This window comes from Lutra lutra, chromosome 14 (genome assembly GCF_902655055.1).
Source record: "Lutra lutra chromosome 14, mLutLut1.2, whole genome shotgun sequence".
NCBI lineage: Eukaryota > Metazoa > Chordata > Mammalia > Carnivora > Mustelidae > Lutra > Lutra lutra.
Window position 1 is genome coordinate 80,601,466 of NC_062291.1, and position 19,137 is coordinate 80,620,602.

A 19,137-nucleotide genomic window follows, 5' to 3' on the forward strand; every position below is an offset into this window, starting at 1 on the left:
CCCCAGGAAAAGCAGTAATTGAGTATTGAACCATCTTCTGCACTGACACAAACAACCTTGGTGATTTCCAGGGTCCCGTGCCGTGTCACTGAATGGCTAATTTGATCGTAAATCCTCCTTGTTCCATGACAGAAACACTCGCCGATGGAAGTGTCCAGAGAAGGACCCATTAGATTAGACTAGCGGCTGCTGATCTGGGTGCCCTAGTTAATCTATACCACAGTCCCACTTCCGCTTTTTACACAAGAGTGTACCATCTATGAAAGGAAGCCAACAGATGTCTCTAGCATTTTAAGGACAGGATCCCTTACATAGCCTCATTTGTACAAATTCAAGAGTCTTGCCATCTAGTCTGAATAAAGGACATGGTAAGACACCACAAGGGCTTTGTTGCTGGATGTTTCCTATTTGAGAGTGGACACTGTCTATTGCTTGTGTGTGTCCAGCGTCCTCCCTAGTCTTTCGTGGGAATAGTCTTTCTTTCCTTTGGGGACACCTTCTCCACTCCACGCAGGCCTTGTGGGTCTGCAAGGCTCAGTGCACTGTGCCGGCGCCTGGCCATGGGAGGCAAGTGTGTGACCCAGGAGGTCCCCTACTAGTGGCCGCTATGCACCTCCTGACACGTGCAATGAAACCTGTAGTGGACGTGTGACCCAAGCCAGGGGCTCCAGGGTGCTGTCCCAAAGCTGATACAGAGATGATAGAAAAAAGAATCTCTCTCTCTCACTGTTGGGCTGGCTTAGTGGGAGCTGCCGGCAGCCATGCTCCCCCCACTCCCAGTTGGGAAGGCCCATTTGTAGTAGGAGCGAGTGAGGAGGAGAAAGAAGGGGGAATGTGAGGCAGGTGGCTGGTTGGCTGATGGATGGGGAGAAGGGAGAATGGAGAGAGGAGGAGTACAAAGAAAGACAAGCAGAAGTAGAGAAGGACCCTCCATTTGCCCCCATCCGCTCACCCCCACACAATTGGGGTGCATATTGATTTCTTAAGATACTGATTCTTTAGCTCATCTTTAATTTGGGGCTACCCCAACCCAGTATTCCTGTCCCTTCATACATTCCTTTTCTTTGCATGGGGGTTAGAGGATGGGTGCTATCACTTGAGAACAAAGGAGTTCTGAGTATCACTAGGAGGGACATCTCCACAAACCAGAAAGTCATTTTAGATGAGCACCATCCTAAGACATCATCAGAAGAGACACATGAGTGTTTCAAAGATTCTAGAGCATCAGCGTTGGAAAGGACCAAAGCTGCCATCCTGTTCAGCATTTCGGGTGTCACCTTACGACGGCACATCTGGTTGCTTTTGGGACTTATGAAGAGTCCTTGAGAAATCTTTGATGGAAGTGGGAAAAGGTGGATTCAGTAAGTGGTGGAACAAGTTTCTTGACCGCAGGACTTCTCAGAGCCTTTAGAATGCTAAGGAGCAATGTGAGTCTTCAAGAGGGACATAGAGAACATAGCATTCCCCAAACCTTTAACTGTGAAAGCCTTTTAAGATTCATTAACGTTGCATAACTGAAATGTAGTTTAAGTCACTACATTAGTGGCTGAGAGTCAGACGTTGAAGGGACATGGCTGCCGTCTGGCCCGGAAGCTGGGATCCTGTTCAGAGCTCTTCCATCACCCTGCATGTTCTCTCCTGCAAATGTGCTGTAGAAAATAGACATCCAGACTTGACAAGGAGGGCCCTGCTGGCAAGGCCCTGGCCTCAGAGCCCAGGTGGTGTGTGTCTATGCCGTGTCTCGGGCAGTGACGGTAAAGCCTCGGCCGGTACCTGCAGACGGCTGGGCCGAGCAGGGGCTGCACCGTAGCGTTCCCGTCTAACACGCAGCACAGCAGGCCCCAGGAGAGCTGGGCCTAAGTGACATATGGTCACTATTATGGCACCCAGTTGGCCAAATGTCTTCAACAGTGATGGACGGTCATCTGGAAGGTCATTACCGCAGGCGTTAGAAATGCCCCCTAATTTTAGAAACACTAAATAATTCATATTGGCAGCTGAGAAAAAAAAAATTCAAGGCCAGTCTGTGTTAATTTACCCAAAGTGAATTTTGGCGTATTATTGCTATGGTGGCCGTGGTTTGGTGTGGGACAAGTTATGGCAAATGGGGGATGGCCTTGTGTCTGTCCTTCTGCATGCGGGCCCTCGGTGGGTGTTGCCTTACGATGGCACATCACTGCTCAACGTGGGACTTTCCACACACATGGCACAATGTAGTTTCTCTTTTGTTTTAATTTTTGGATCAGTATTCCTCATATTAATAATCGTGTGTGTGTGTGTGTGCATGTGTGTTTGTGTGTGCCCATGTGTGTGCATGTGTGCATGTGTGTAGTGCACTGGTGCCATCCACAACAGTTATTTGAATGTCTCTAGGATTTCTAGCCATAGAAGTCAGGAGGCCATTGTAGTGGAGGAAGCCCCAGTTTGGTGGCCCCAATGTCATTGTCTAACTGCTCTTAGGAGTGGGTTGCAATCGGTTGTCTTGGACACCTGCTACATAAGGGACAAAGAAGACAATGGGGAGCACTGGGGTCCACCTGGAAATCCGAAGCCACACCGAGAATACAAGCCACTTCTGGCTGGACACACACATCTTAGATGAAGATGTAGCTTCTTCTGTCAAATGAAGGCGTCAGCAACATGGAAATACCAAGACAACGACTGGGACGACAAGGAAGGAGCACTCCTCCCTGTGCCTGAGGCTCTGTTGGCCCTTTATATGGAAAGGGCTTGGCCTTTGGAGCCTTCAGCCCTGTCACTTCCCACCAATGCGTTGGTTGGCAAGCCAGCCAGTTTCCTTAAGCCTCAGTTTCTCCTTCCGCGAATGGAGATGGTAAGATCTTCCTTGGAAGCTTGTTGTCAAATGTAAATCCATGCTTCAGGGACAACTTAGATCACCTGACACACAGTGGGGGCCCAATACAGTTTCCTCTCCGTTGGGAGAAGCTGTCACGGCTGGTTCGCAGTGTTGGGTGAAGCGAAGTGTGGAGTGTCGGGGTTCGGTTGTAGGGGTCCCACACTCAGGGCTTGCATTGGGCTGGGATCGTGGTTGGTCCTGATTTTAACCTGCAGCTGCGGTACCCGAGGGTCTGCGTGGGTGGGATTTGTTCACTCCATTTCAGCCGGAGCCCGTGCGATGTGCCAGGCACCCATGCTGGGCACACGGGGCTTGGGCATGAATTGGATGTGTGGTCCTTGGTTGGAGTAGACGGGACTGGCAAGTAGATGGGTCTGGCAAGACCCTCATCTCCATCCTTCATGCTTGAAAATCTCGTAGAAGACACACCTGGGAGCCACCCACATCCTTCTCCCGTGTGGAGAACATCACGTCTTCCTGAAATGAACCCAGTTCCCTGCAGACCCAAAGCCAGAGGTCGGAACACACTCCCCTCCCAGTGCTCGAGACCCCACAAGGCCAGCTAAACAGAACCAAAGGAGGGCGGAGGCGATTGTCTGGATAATTGAGACAAAATGGATTTTTTTCTTCTTTCTTTTCTTTGGGTCCTGAATAGTCCAACTCACCGGGGCTGTTCTCTCCGCCATCAGAGAAAGGACCACCAGGACTCCATCTGAGTATCCCTTTGTTAACCAAGGGGCCCAGCTCGTGTGGTTTATTAGGGCATTAAGCAGAGAGGGTGTATCATAGAGGCCGCTGTCCCTCTGCCAGCATTAACTAATTCTAGTAGCTGCTTGATGGGGTAAAGCAATTACGATGCATTTTTCATTCAATCAACTGAATCAATTAATTGCTTTACTCACATAGGAACAACAAAAAACAAATCCCAAAGCTTTCTTGTTAAATAGTAAGCATGCTAGATAGGCTGCTTTTAAATCCAACATTTACATGAAATTATCTTCTTATATAATTAACAGCTACCAGTTAATAAACATGCCTCAGATAAAAGAATAGCCCTATAAATGAACAAAATGAAAGAGCACCATTTAGCATGCTAAAGGTAATAGGAGCAAAGCAGTCTCTAGCAGGCCCGAGAGCCCCACTGGAGATGTTTCCGGAAGAGCTGTTCTCAGAGGCCATGTGGACAGCTGAAAATTGAGAGAGAGAGAGAGAGGGAGAGATTGAGAGTGAGAGAGATTGGGAAAGCCTTTCATTTAAAAATCTCTTGGACGGAAAGTATGGCGCACCTCTTGAGAGATGGTGGCAGGGGTGGAGGGAACGCTGGTGGCGGTGCAGGGGTGTGGCTCTCCTGGAAGAGTGCGTCTTATATTGGCAAATATTTTGTTCCCTCGAATAGGAAAAGGTCTAAATTTCCAGGGTTGCCCACCAAAAAAAGGGGAAATTGAGAGAGATGTAGATGGCAGGGCCCCCACTAAACAGACCTCAGATCTGGTGGGCCAAGTTCACCCTAAGAGTAGTAGCAGTATTTGAAATGAAAAGGTCTGCATCACTCCTTGGGAGCATTTTTTTTTTTTTTTTTTCAAACAAGCATGTGAAGGAGCAAGGCCACTGCAGCTCTGGGTGAGATTTTACCCAAGGGGATTCTGCAAAGTGGGAGGCAAACCATTCCACCTCTGGAATGTAATATTTATACCTCCATCAGGGGAAAGCGCATGACCCTTTTCTCCCATTGTAATGGGAATAAAGGGATATATATTTAAGAAAAAAAAGTTTTTAAGAAAATCTCTCTCTTAATGAAGAGAGGGAACTCTCTGTAAACACCAGAATGAAACCCAGGATTGGGGGGGATATCCTGTCTGGGCGGTTTGAAGGGGGCCAGCCCTCCGCTGCCAACGGGATCCGGCAGGATATTCTGTACACTCGTCAGGGAAATGGTTTGTGTCAGGTTGCGATGATTTGTGTGATGTTCAGGTGCCAGTTATACCCCAGTCGCTCGTCTAGGTGTAATTCAGGGGCTGTATTCATAATAGCAGGGGGGGGACCTCCTTGCACCTCTGACAGGTGAAACCAATCTGAATCACAGAAGCCCATATTTGGAGGGGCCCGACAGGCCCTGTGGAAGGAGGGAATGCCTTCCGATGTGGGCAGTGCTGTCCCAGCTCCGGAGAGGACAAGGACACGGTGACTTCTCGGTGACCCTGCTCTCCAAGTATAGGACCCTGGACCGCAAGACCCAGATGCAGACCTCCTTCACACCATGGCTGGGGAGCACATCACTTGAAGTCAGTAATGTCTCATGTGCGAGTGTCTTCGCCTCCTGAAAACAAATGAAAAGACCACGATGGGGAGCGGAGGTGGTCTCGAATCTGGAACACAGCCGTGCACACCTGAGATGGACGTCTCCTCTCTTTCATAGTGTGATCAAACAAGATAATGGAAGGCGAAGTGCTCAGGGAACCATCTCGGGCCACCACAATGTAACATAATTAGTGTCATCATTTCCTATTTGCAACATAAACCCAATTTGCTTTCCTGGGACCTCCATAGGTGATGTGCCTGAAACAGGTGTGAAAATTGTAGCTTTCCTGGTTCCTCCAGCCCCTTTGTTTGTCCGGAACCAGCTAGAAGCTGGGGGGTGGGGTGGGTGGGGTCGTTCTGCTCATCTTCAAGGCTTTATCTGAAGGTGTGCAGATGTTTCCTCCTGCTTAGCTCTGTCTCTGCACCCTTGGTATCCAGACGCAGATCATGGCTCTATAATCTGCTCGTGGGAGGGGGGCGGGACGGGGCGGAGATCCTAGTAATTTGTACTAGCTGCCTACTGCGTGTTTGGCACAGGGCTGAGCATTTTACATCTATTGTCTTGTGGTATCCTTTCAACAGTCCCATGAGGGCAAGTGCTATTTTTACCTCCATTTTACAGATGGGGAAACTGAGGCTTAGAAACATTGAGCAACCTGCCAGGGTCCCACAGCTAGCAAATGGCTGAGCTGGCAGGCAAACCTAGGTCTTTATGATTCCACAACCCTTCATAATCTTAACCAGTAGGCTAGCCTCCCTGATGGTTTTAAAGAAATAAAACCCAAAGTGATACCTGATATTTGTGTGTTTCTTGTCAGCAAAGCCACTGACTGCTCTTACGTTACCGGACTTGTGCAGGACATGGACACGTGGGAAAAGTCAGCTTTGGTCATTGCATTGGAGGAGCAATGGCTGGGGTACAAGGGGCAGGCGTGTAAGGGACAGGTATGTAAGGGACAGGTGTGTAAGGGACAAGAGAGGAGGGACTGGCTCTGGGACAGTGGCTGGCTGAGTGAAGGCGGCACTGGCGAGGTTCATCTAAGTGGTCCCAAAGGGATGAAAGGGGGATTTTGAGGTCCCAGAGCACTGGGGACGGAGTGGACAGCTGCAGGACTGAGCAGGGGGTAGGGGAGAGACTCCTTAACAGGACGGAAAATCACTCATCAAAAGGGAGAAATTGACACCTGGACTATTTTAAGGCCAAGATGTGATCTCAGTTCCCTGCGCCTCTGGAACAAATACCAGAGTCGGGGCTGCTTGCTTCCACGGCAATTTGCTTCTCCAGGGTCTGCAAGCGGGGAGTCCAAGAGCAAGGTGCTGGCCAGTCTGGCTTCTTCCCAGCTCGCAGACAGCCGCCTTCTTACGTGTCCTCACACAGCGGGGTTGGGGGGAGGTGAGGCTCTCTCTCTGAGTTTCTTCTTACAAGGGCCTGAACCGCACCCATGAGGGCTCTATCTGATGACCTCCCCAGGGCCCTGCCTCCAGGCATATCACCCCGGGCTTGGGCTTCAACCTGTGAATGGGGGCGGCGGTGGGGGGGGGGACAGAAACATTCAGTCCACAGCGGAACTAATATTTCTCAAACACACCCTAAAAAGAGTGACCAAGCAAGCCACAGAAAGCAAGGCTTCCCGCAGCCTCCGGCCGGGCTGAAATGTATAAGATGGCAAGTGCCGGGGGCCGATGCGGATGGGAGACATTCTCCGAGGTCGCTGCTGCACGCGGCATTGAGCTCCCCACTTGGGAACATGGTGTGACCAGTTTGCGAAGCTGAACGCCGTGTGCCCAGAGAGCCCACCCCGGTCATGCTCCACGTGGTGCCATGTGCACACACGAACCAAGGAACATATAGGAGGGTGGGTGTTCAAAGCAGCCTTCTTCGAAATACCCCAGACCAGATGGCACCCACCTGTCCGTTTAGCGCAGAGTAGGTGAATGTGTCGTGATGTTCCCCCGCAGTGGAGCCTTGTACACAGTGGAAACGCATAACCTGTCACAGCAGGTAACACTGTATATGCGTTGGAAACAGACTGAAAAGACAGCTGAGGGTACAATCCTGTTTATGTAAAAGGACAAGAATGGTCAGAACTGGTCTGTGCTGTTAGAAGTCAAGAGAGAGGACATCCCCTTGGGGAGGAAATAGTGACTACAAGGGGGCACAGGGAGTTTCTGGGGGCTGGGAAGGTTCTACGTCTCAACCTGGGTGCTGGTTGCTGAGAGTGCTCTGTCCGTGAAAATATTGAACACTTGTAATGTGCTCCTTTTGAACATACCTTATATTTCAGGATAAACTAAAAGAAAGCTGGGCCATAAAACAGTGGCTGTGTGCCAGTGTAGTGTTGAATGGTGCCCCCCACACCCCAAGACATGGCCGTGTCCTCATCCTTGGAACCTGTGAACGTGACCTTCGTTGGAAGAAGGGTCTTTGCAGGCATAATTAAGTTAAGGATCTCAAGATGCTATCATTCTGGATTATCTGTGTGGGCCTCAAATGCAGAGGCGCATGTCGCTGGAAGAGATAGGGCGAAGAGGAGAGAGGGGGTATGGAGACAGCTGAGAACAGAGCGAAGCTGCCAGGGGGAGCACCTGGAACCACCAGGACCGGAAGAAGCAAGGAAGGATCCTCCCCTCGAACCTTTAGAGGGAGCCCGGCTCCGCTGACACCTCGAGTTTGGACTCCCGCCTTCCAGAACTGTGAGAGAAAGAATTTGTGTTGCACGCCATCCAATTTGTAGTAATTTGTTAGCACAGGCCCGGAAAACTAATAGAGCCACATAAACCCAGCTCTCAGCTGGGGTGAGGCTCGAGGAGATTTTTTAGGCAGGTAGGGACATGTTTAGAGTGGTGATTTCAAAAGATCCTCTGGGATTCTTGTGGAAAACAGATAGGGGGCGAGGGGACAGGAGGCAGGAGACAAATTTGTGGTGTCCTGTTGAAAAAACACAACTCATACATGCATCAGTTCCTCAAATAAAATTCCATGTTCTTGTCTGACCAAAATTTGGGGGATGGAAGGAAAGAAAGCAGCCAGCCCTCTCGCTTCCTTTCCCTAGTACTTGGCGCAGGGTTTGTGGTGGAGTGAAGGCTTGAGTGGCGTGTGATCTACGAGAGTAAGAGCACAGATCTTTGTACGCTCTGATGGATTTTGATGAATGTGTACAGTCCTGTAATGAGCCCCTTAGTGAACATTTCCATCACCCACTTCCTGTCCTACTCAACCACTGACCTGATTTCTACTAGCATGGATTAGTTTCGTCTCCTCTCCGATGAATGTCGTAGAAACGAAGTCACATATCTTGTCCTCTTTTGTGTCTAAGTTCTTTCACTCAGCATGTTTTTGAGGTTTATTCATGTTTTTGCTTGGCACTTTGGGCATCTCTGTCATGAAATAGTATTCCGTCATATGGATATACTACAGTTTATCAGTTCTCTTGTTGATCGATGTTTTGATTATTTCCAGTTTTTGTTACTATGAATAAAGTAGCTACAAACATTCTTGCACAAGTCTTTGTGTGGATGTGTGCTTAACACAAGTGTGTGATTAACTGTAAAAGATACTGCCTATTGGTTTTCTAAAGTGATTTTGTTGCTTTGGAATTTTTACACCACACCAACAGCAAATGAATGTTCCTATTGCTTTACGTCCTTGTCAAGACTTGATACTATCGGTTTTTCATTTTAGTCAATCTAGTGGTTAAAAGTGGTTTTAATTTGAATGTTGCTGACAACTGATGATGTTGCACTTGTTTTCGTGTGCTTGTTGGCCATTCATGTATCTTTTGCAAAGTGCCTGTTCATGGTTTTTGCCCATTTTATTTATTGGTTGGTTTGTCTTATTACTCAGTTGTAAGAATTCTTTATGTATTCTGGATAGAAGATCTTTGTCAGATATATCCATTAAAATATTTTATCTCAACCTATGGGTTATCTTTTCATTTTTAAAATGGTTATTTTTAGGGGCTCGGGGGTGGCTCAGTTGGTGGACAATGGAATCCTCGATCTTGGGATTGTAAGTTTGAGGCCCAAGTTAGGTAGTGGTTACTTAAAAATAAAATCTTTTAAAAAAAAGTTATTTGACCAAAAAAAAGGTTTTTTTTTGAAGAGCAGAAGTTTTTAGTTTTGATGAAGTCCAGTTTATGACTTTATTCTTTAAGGTTAATCCTTTTTGTGTCCTAATAAATAGTTGCCTACCTTGAGATCACAAAGATTTTTCTCCTGTGTTTCCTTGTGGGAATTATTTTAGTTTCAGCTTTTATGTTTAGGTCTGTGATTCTTTTCAGATTAATTTTGCCTGTGGTTGGTGGGGTAGTCTAAGTTCATCCATATTTTTTCAACTGAATGAAAAGGCCCAGGCATCCAGGTGAAGAGGGCAAGTGAAAGGACATTGGTTTCCAACCATAAACTAACTAAATTGACATTTATCTTGGGAACTTACTGGGTGCCCGTCACGATCTTAGGCTCTAGCGTTACATAATGGTTGCTAACGCCACATGTCTCCTGCCTGTATGGAATTTGTTATTTAGGAAATAAATAGGTAGGAAAGAATCATGTAACTTAGACATTACTTAAAATGACTTAAAATGACAACTGTATCAGGACCTGGGAAATAGAAGCCCTCGTGTCACATATATTTGGGGAAGGCTTACCGTGAAAGCACAAAGACATCAAGATTCATAGCAACACTAGGGGGCAACTTGGGCCAAAGCGGTGGTGGGGGGGGTACATTGAAGAAGGAGGGTGTGTGGTGTCTGACTGCAACACCACACACTGGGTTCTGGGAGGTAGTGCTAAGAGTCTTTTTTCATTCTGAGAATATTGGGAGGACATGGAAGTTTTGGAAGGGGTGTGTGCATGTCACATACCTCTGCTTGCATCTCGCCCCCGTTTCTCCTGCTGCATAGGGGAGCACAGAACGAGGTGCAGAGCCCGTGGCTCTGCAAGGTCATATGCAAAGCTCATGGTGACAGTGGCGTGGTTGTTGGGAGATCTCACACTTCCCTGTGCGTGACCCTGGCCTAGGGATGGGCCTTGGATGTGATTGCAGTGACTGCACTAAGGTGGGACTCCTGGACCCCCATGTGGAACAAGGTGACGAGATGCTGGGCCCAGCTTGACTGTTTGCAGTGCTGTTTCCCATCTATGACCTCATCTCACTGCACGGCGATCCGGGAGGAGTTATGGCTACTTATATCTCTCATAATTCCCTACTTTACGTACGAGGAATCTGAGGGTCAGAGAAGGTGGGGGCCTTGCTCCTGATTGCTCAGCCAGGCGAGAGTAAACCCTGGCCTTCCTGCTCTGAAGTCCCCCCTCCTTTCCCATCATAACTCCGAACCAGGAATCAAGTCCAAGTTAGAGGTGTTCTCCTAGGCTCATACTGTAGGGCCATTTCCAAGTTGATGGTGGATCTAGGGATTGGGGGTGTGAGCTCTCCTTCGTTCAGCTGTTGAGGTGACTGGGTAAGGTGAGCAGGATTCAGAGATAGTCTCTTCTGGTGACAGAGGACCCACCTGATGATCTCAGCTGTTTGCAACCACCTGAGTGGACATGACCATGAGTGTTCTGGATGGGTCTGGAGTGGTGTGGTGGAGGGAGCCCCCAACTTAGAGTCAGCCAGACCTGAGTTCCACTCAGCAGCCCTGACGCTGGGAAAGCCTCTACCTCTCTGGGTTTCTCTCTCAGTTTCCTCCTCAGTAAAATACAGATCCTAATAGCTATAGGAATAAAATGAATAGCCTTTTGTGTGTGTGTGTGTGTGTGTGTGTGTGTGTGTGTGTGTGAGGATAGGATTGGTGCTTGGCTCATCGTAGGAGCCTAATAAATATGAGCTGCTGTGGTGGTGGCATTCTTCTTGTCATTACTGGGGAGCAAGTTAGTTGTGTGGTGGTGGCGGCCGGGCAGTCATCACCAGCACCAGTAAGGGAAAAAGGAAGGACAAAAAGTTGATTTATTCTTTGGGCAGTTCTCCTTCCGTGCCGGCCAGATGCCTGACTTGGAACGGCACGGCACTTGGAGGCTGCTTATGGTCTCAAACCGGAAGACTGATGTGTGGTAATAATCCTTTCTGCGAGTGTAGCATTTTCCCCTTGCAAAGGACGGTTAGGTCTCTTACTGCGGTTTAGACCCAGACATCCTCTGAGGTCGGCCGGCCGGGCGTGATTATCCCCGTGTTCTGGATGACAAAGGGGAGACTTGGAAAAGAATCCTGATGTGCCAAAGATCACAGAAAAAGGTGGTGAGAGAGGTTGGATGAGAACCTGGCCGGGTCTTCCAGCTCGTCCACAGCAGCGTGTGGCCAAGAGGCACAGACTGCCTGGGCAACGCCCTCTCAGGAATAATCTCCACGGGTGCCATTTATAAAGCACCTGCTGTATATACACTGAGGGTAGAGTACGTGCATTGTGTGGGTGTCAACTCATTCCATCCCCTCCATAATCCCTGGAGGCTGGTCTCCAGGAGGTTAGGTGAGGGGCTCGAGTCCCCCTACCTGGTGAGCGAGGGCTGGTTTGGGATTCCCATCTGAGCCAACCCCATGGCAAAACTGGCTGTCTCTTCACTCTCCTCTTCCACACGACAGGAGAGAAAAGGACCACACCTGTAGGCGCTGCCTGGACAGACATGGGTTTGAGTGCTTTCCTATTCTAACTGGGCTAAATGAAACCTTTATCTTCATGGCGTTGGCTCTCAGGGCCGGGTGGATGTCTGGGTATCTGCTCAGGAGCTAACAGGTTTAGTTTTATTGTTTTGTCAAAATACTGCAGAAATCAATATATCTCCATAATTCAGTGTTATACCAAGAGGCATTTTTGTGCCATATATAGCAAAAATTGTATTATACTTTTGAGATCATAGGTAATGATGACAAAGTGTTCTGTGTTCAATTCTAGCATTAACGTCTGGTTTGAACAAAGCTTGAAATATGATCTCAGAGCTAAGAGGCTTTAATATTAAGATCTTTAACTGTAATTTATGTGACAGAAGATAGGGTTTAGCATAATAAAATGTAATGGGCTCCTCAAATGAAGAGGACGAGAGACAATTGAAAACAAGGTAAAAATGGTAAATTATAAATAACGGTAAATCTACCTTTATGTTGTTACTTCATTTATTTTTGATTTGTTAGATAGGCTCTATAATTTCTCATTTTCCCATGTTTCAGAACAGAACATTTCTCAAATGGTGCCTATTTGAAAGGAGAGCCCAGAATTACCATTGGCCTCAGCTCGCCAGTTAAGGGGGTCCGAACGTTTCCGCCATGATCCTTCTTCCCCCGCTAACGTTTCGGCTGTATGATTCTATCCGTCTACGCTGTGGTCCCTCTCCCCCTTTGTGTCTTTTCCTTCCTGGTATTTTTGGTCTTGCTTATGTTTTTAAAATCAGTCTCTGCTTTAAAATGTCATGATGTAAATTTGTACACAAGTTATGTAGACATTAAGGATTTTAGACCTAAACTAGAAAGTTGTATTCACAAAAGGAAAGTAGAGGAAGCAGATTTACTTACCATGAGGGCTGAGGGGTGAGGACAGGGTAGTTTATGGAATTTTTATTACCCTGTGGAAAGAACATATGTGGCAGTTCTTCAAAAGAGGGAATTATCTGGAATTTAGCCTGTAAGGTTTTTTTTAAAGATTTTATTTATTTATTAGAGAGAGAGAGAGCACTAGCAGGGGTAGTGACAGAGGCAAAGGGAGAGGGAGAAGCAGGATCGCTGTGGAGCAGAGAGCCCGATGTGGGACTCAATCCCAGGACCCTGGGATCATGACCTGAGCCGAAGGCAGACACTTAACTGACTGAGCCACTCAAGCACTCTGTAAGATTTTTTTTTTTTAAGATTTCATTTTTAAGTAATCTGTATGTCGAACATGGGACTTGAACTCATGACCCCGAGATCAAGCTCATGCTGTTCTTACTGAGCCAGCCAGGCACCCTTAATGTCTTAGATGTTGAGTGTTAAACTTTTATGTTTTAATCACACTTGCATTCTCAAAATTTGCTTGATTTCTAGATTTGGAAATAAACAGGCAGAACTGGCATAGAGAGTTAAGGAAGGTCTTAGAATGGAATCTGGCCACTGGGGCTATGGTTTCTGTTTCTGTTTTTGTTTGGAAGAGCCCAGGTTCAGTCTGCTTTAGCAGCGAGGACGAGCCTGGCATTCCGTGTGGTCAGCGCCCTCCTGCCAGGCTGGGGTCTGCTCTGAGGGAGGTCTGGCCTCCCAGTAGGAAAGATACACGAGGGATAGAATGAGCTCCCGCCTGCATCCATCTCAGTTGCCAAAGCATCTGAGGCTCTTCTCTGCCCATTTTTGAATAAAAATTCAAAATTTACCTTGGCTTCGAAGTGATCAGGGAGGAATCAGTGAGGGTCCAGGCTCGTAGTCTGTTTCTCTTCCTTCTCTCGGAACTAAGAAGTGTCTTGGTACCAGCAGCGGGCAGATAAAATGCGAGTGTATTTTGGTCCAGAACTGGCTGACCACGTTCCTACAGAGTTACTGAATGTTACGCTGGCCTGCGGGAGGGACTTCTGTGATAACTGGCCGAAGATGCCCCCTGCCCTCCTACAGGTCTGTCCTGGTTACCAGCTGACCTCTTCAAGCAAACTAAAAACACACATGTCCTGGGAAGGGGAGTCTGGCGTCAGATGCTGCCGTCTCGGCATGACCTACTTTACTGGGGCCATTTCGTCTTGGGACAGAAGGGTCTCCAGGTTTAGGAGGGCCTTCTCAGGTATCCTGGTAGAAAAAAGATTTAATACAGGGGATTCGACATTTGCATGATCTTTGGAAGGGCTGGATGGTCAGCATCTCTCCTAGAAACTGCCCCTGCTGGGTCTTCATAACCTCAGTGGGGGCCCCCTGCCTTGCTCGCCTGCCTGCCCCTCCAGAGTGGGTGACAGGACTTCAGTCCGTAGGTTTGATCTCTGTCTGTATATCTGTCCGTGGCTGCCACCGGACAATACTGGTGGCTCCTTCCTCTGTTCTGCCTTCTAGATCTTGCAGGGCAAATGCATTGGCCAACTTTTACCTAGAGCCATGTCGGGAGAGGAGTCTTTTTTTTTTTTTCTTTTTTAATCTGATTATGGACTTGTTCTCTTCCTCTTTCCCTGGAAGCAGGAAGATGGTGGCTAAACCGTCATGGTTAGTGTTGGATTGAGTGGTAAGAGGAGATCGCCAAGGCTCAGTCACCCAACCCAGTGGAGGGAGACACAATCTTCAGGAAGATCACTGGCAAGGATCTCCAGCCAAAAGAATTCTTTTTTTTTTTTTTTTTTTAATTTATTTGACAGAGAGAGAGAGAGAGATCACAAGTAGGCAGAGAGGCAGGCAGAGAGAAGAGGAAGCAGGCTCACTGCTGAGCAGAGCACCCAATGTGGGGCTCGATCCCAGGACCCTGAGATCATGACCCAAGCCGAAGGCAGAGGCTTAACCCACTGAGCCACCCAGGCACCCTGGGAGAGGGAGTCTTGATTCAGTCAGGCTTTGCACCTCTGGTGCCAAGGGATTTGCACAGGGAGCTGCCAAGATTCCAGGGTGTTCCTTGCCTCTGTCCAGGGACCATGGTCTTCCTCAGCTCTGCCCCCCAAGAAACCAACTTCTGGCACATGGTTAGGGGACCTTTGTTGGCCATGTCCATGGTCAAGTTCCTGCTCATCCACTCCTGTCTCCCTCCGTTGTCTGGGTCTGATTTCCTTTCCCTCTTCTGGAGCCGGAACGCCTTCCTGTTCTCATTTTGCTGTCATCTCTCTAACTCCTGGGCTCCTAGGTCTCCGCTTCGTTCCTTTAGGGACTTTAAGCACCCCTAGCCCCTTAGCTGGGAAGGCCCCATTGCTTGTTCTCACAGGACCCTATCCTTTTTCTCCTTGGCACATGTGTGTGTGTCCCACTTGTAAGGAAATGCTCATCTAAGTGTGTAAGTATTTACTCCCTGCTTCCCTGCCAGGCTGTGCTCCTCGAGTTCAAGAACTTGCCCTCTTGTTCACTGCTCTGTTCCCAGAATTCCCTGCAGTGTGACCCTCAAAACATGGTTGTTTGGGCGGAGGGGTAAAGGCATGTTTTCCATTGTTTTCAATGTTAGGTCCTTGCTCAGGAAGCTTTGTTGCATACTAGGTCTTGAAGTTAAATAACCATGATTCATCATTTCTCCTCAGTTGGAAAGTATTTTGTAGTTTACGGGTCACTTTGTCTTTGTTTGTTCATTCATGCAATCATCCAGGAAGGATTTCTGGGATGCCTCCACATGTATGGCACAGACCAGGGCTGCACTTTACCTCCAGTTCTAGAAACCTCAGGCTGAGGCTCAGAAGAGTGGAGGGACCAGCTCATTTCTCAGTGCCAGGAATCAACCTAGGATCTTTGTATCACACCGCCAGAGGCCACACCATGTGGGCTTGGGATGCCTCCAGAAAAATGTAAATGAAAACAAACACAGGATTGTCTTCATTAGTGAGTTGTCTGGGGCACACCATCTAAGCAGTAGGCTCGTAACAAATGAGTCTTAAAAATATAGTCATCGGGTGTAATGATGATTCCTGGCAACCTCTGCCTCCCCGTGCAAATGTGCATTTAGAACTGACTTTTACACTGTTAAAAGTATCAGCCTGCTGAAATCCTTCATTAGCGGGACCCGCTGTGGACTGAATGAAATTCTGTAGCCCAAGGAAAGAGATCTGTGGGTCAATAGTCCGGGAACCTGAGAAGTGTTACACAGGGGAATGTGATTTATGAAAAAGTTTTCTAACTTCATAGCAATTTTCTCTGAATCCATAGATGCCCAAACGTTTAGGTGATAGTCTACATATGTGATGGAAATGAAGCCCTTCACCCAGGGTTGGATGTAAGAAAGCAAAAAGGAGAGGGGGCTGAGCCTCTCCCTCAGGCCCACCTTCCCTGGCTCTCGTCCTCCCACCCTTTCATCTGCAGGTCGGTGGGGCCCGCCCGCCTCCGGGGGCAAAGCAGGGAGGAGACCCTCCTAGTGACACCTCTCCCAAGAGAGGACCCAGCAGATCCCTGACTCCCTCAGTGGCCTCTGCATCTTTTCAGCTCCAGACCTCCAGCAACACTGGATCTCCTAGATGCAGGAGTGGTTCTGGAGATATTTTTCAGGGCTTTGCTGAGAAAGCAGTTAAAGGACAGTTAAAGGATTCAGATAAAACTATCTGCGGGATCTATCTGGGTTTGGTTACACACCGTAAACTGGTGATCGTGTTATGGAGGTGTTTGTTCTGTGACCTATCAGGGTTGTCCAGAGAAACAACCAGTATACGTATGTATATAATAGGAGATTAATATGGGGAACTGGCCCATGTGGTTACAGAGGCCGAGAAGTCCCCTGACCTGCCATCTGTAAGCTGGGGACGAGGAGAGCCGGTGGTGGCATTCAGTCTGACTCTAAGGCCTGACAACGGGGACTGATGGTGTACATCTCATTCCAAGGGCAGGAGGAGACCTGTGTCCCAGCTCAGCACACAGGAGGGGACCACATCTTCTGGTCTTCTGCATTTTGTTCTGTCCAGCCCCCCAGCGGACTGCATGAAGCTTTCTCTGCCACATGGAGAAGAGCTGTCTACTCAGTCCACTCACTGAAATGCTCATCTCGTTGGGAAGCAGCCTCACAGATGCACCAGAAAAAAATGCTTAACCTGGGCACCCTGTGGCCCAGTCAAGTAGACCCCTAAAATTACCCACCTCACCTGTGGCTGCTCACTCTAGCCCAGAGGCATCCGTGGGGCCCAGCCCTCCCCTAGCTCCTCCATGGCCGACGCCGGCAAGAAGATGCCAACTGATACGGGGTACGTCATGACTCTCATGACAGGACCACCTTGACCAAGGTTTCTTGGAGACCTTGTGTCCTGGGACTGGGGCAGGAATGGAGATGGGGGCGCTGCATCACAGGCTGCCGGCCACGCGAGCTTAGCATGGAATGGATTCCATTTGGCTGACTTTGCTGTCTGGATGTTTCTATGTCGTCATCCTGGGACTGACTCATAGAGTTCTTCCTCTGGTTCTTTCCTCTGATTCATTTTTTCAGTGAGAAGAGAACGTTCATTTATTTTGGTCCCATCACTGATGAACTCTTGGGTGGTTTCACGGTGGTCCGCAGCTCTAGGAGATGGTGGTGAAGATGGGGGCCATGAGCGGGCTGGCTGACTGCTGAACGCTGCCCTGTCATGCTGAGCGGGGTGGGGGAGGGTGTTGGCAGAGTCACACGTTTAGAAAGTACCCACCCGAGAAGGCCTCCCACCTCCTGACTGCTCTTCCTCATTTCTCCCTGAACCCCCTCCTGGCCTCCCTTCTCCCCTTACCATATTCTACTGGGTCCTTCAGGGTCAGCTCATGGTTTATCTCACCCACAAAACCCCCCTAAGCCCTCCTTGCCTCAGTTCTGTCCATGAAATGGGACCAGGTCAGCTGAATAGCTGCCTTCCATGGAAACACACATGGTTCCAGCATTCTCCCCACTCCAGCCTCCCCTGCCAGTGAAGCCTCAAACCCTTGTCTGTGTCTAGCCTATCCCTGTCCCTAGTCATCAGGCCACGACTCAACAGAATAGGTGCTGGCCTTGACCTTCATCCCAGCAATGCCTCCAGGTTGCTTGGGGGTTGCCTTGCAAAATGCAGACCCTTTCTTGGGAGTGTGGGGGATTTGTCAACCAGCCAGCAGGAGTGAGAAGCCCTGGAGCAGGGGTGGCAGCGTGCGGGCCATTGGGGAGCAGGGAGAAGGCACTCCCAGTGTCACTGAAAGCCAAGCCTTGAGGAGGGAGCAGTTCAGGAGGCCCGGGGAACCCTGCATCCGTGGCCTGGGCCAGCTAACCACGGCGCGTGCACAGCCGCGGGTAGACCTCCCAGCCGGCAGGCATCCGCACCCCTCCCTCCACTAGCAGCCACGAAACACACGCCACGAATCAGGTGTGTCCACGATCATGTCTCGTCTTTGTTGGGGGGGACCTCTGAGATACTGTGTTCAAGAGCAGGAAAGGCTCTGGGGCAACCGGCAGGGCAGCAGCCGTTTTCACAGGAGGCTGTTCCCCTGCCTGCTCCGCTCCCCGCCTCACTCCGCTCGCCATCCCTTCCTAAAGTCCAAGGACAACTTTTCATAGACACATTTCCTGCAGTGGGGCAAATATCTATGAATGACATTTGTTCTCCCTGGGGTAAAATGAGAGGTATCTGTGCACGTCACTTCCCAGTTCGGCGTGGAAAGGGCCTCTGCACCCTCGGCTGATTTTCCTGGGATTTCCACGGACATGGTGTGGGTGGGGGACGAGGACAGGGCTCTTGTCACTGCCATCTCCTTGCCTTTGACTCATTCAGGGGCAGAAACCTTCCCAGTCCGTGATTTCTGGAAGGAAGCCTTGCTCCTGTCACCATCGTCACCACCATCATCGTCACCATCATCATCACCACAATTACCCTCCCCTCCACCGGGTCTTTATCTAAAATGGGGGAAGTGGCTGAATCCATTTGACCATGAGTCTTGAATTCCAACAAGATTTCCATTCCCCTCACTTGCTCTAAGAGTTTTCTAAACAGCCGGTGTAACAGGTTTTAGAATTTGATTACAGCACCATCTACTGGGTACTAGACTTCCCATTTTTCTAGGCCTTTCCGGCACATTGGGTTTTGCTCCTTCTTTCTGTTTTTTCCCTCCCCTCTGCTCTCCTCCGCTCTTCTCCCAGCCAAAGCACCAATTGTTAGTTTGAAAAGGTGCCATCAATTAATTCATAAAGGCGAGGTTCTAGTAAAATGACGAAAAGCTTACATCCCTTGCCAATAAATACTTACAAAGACAATGGCTCGCGCTTACCACAATGCATTTCATATAATTATTTCCTGGGATCAATAATCTCATCAGTGGGCTCGGTGATGGGGACATCACAGTAATGAATGGCTGCGTGCCGCGGCCGTCAGCAGTGCTGTCCTTAGCCCTGTCACCTCGGAGCTGCCCAAGGGCATGACGGGAGCCAGGGCTCTGCCAGCCGTGGGATTAA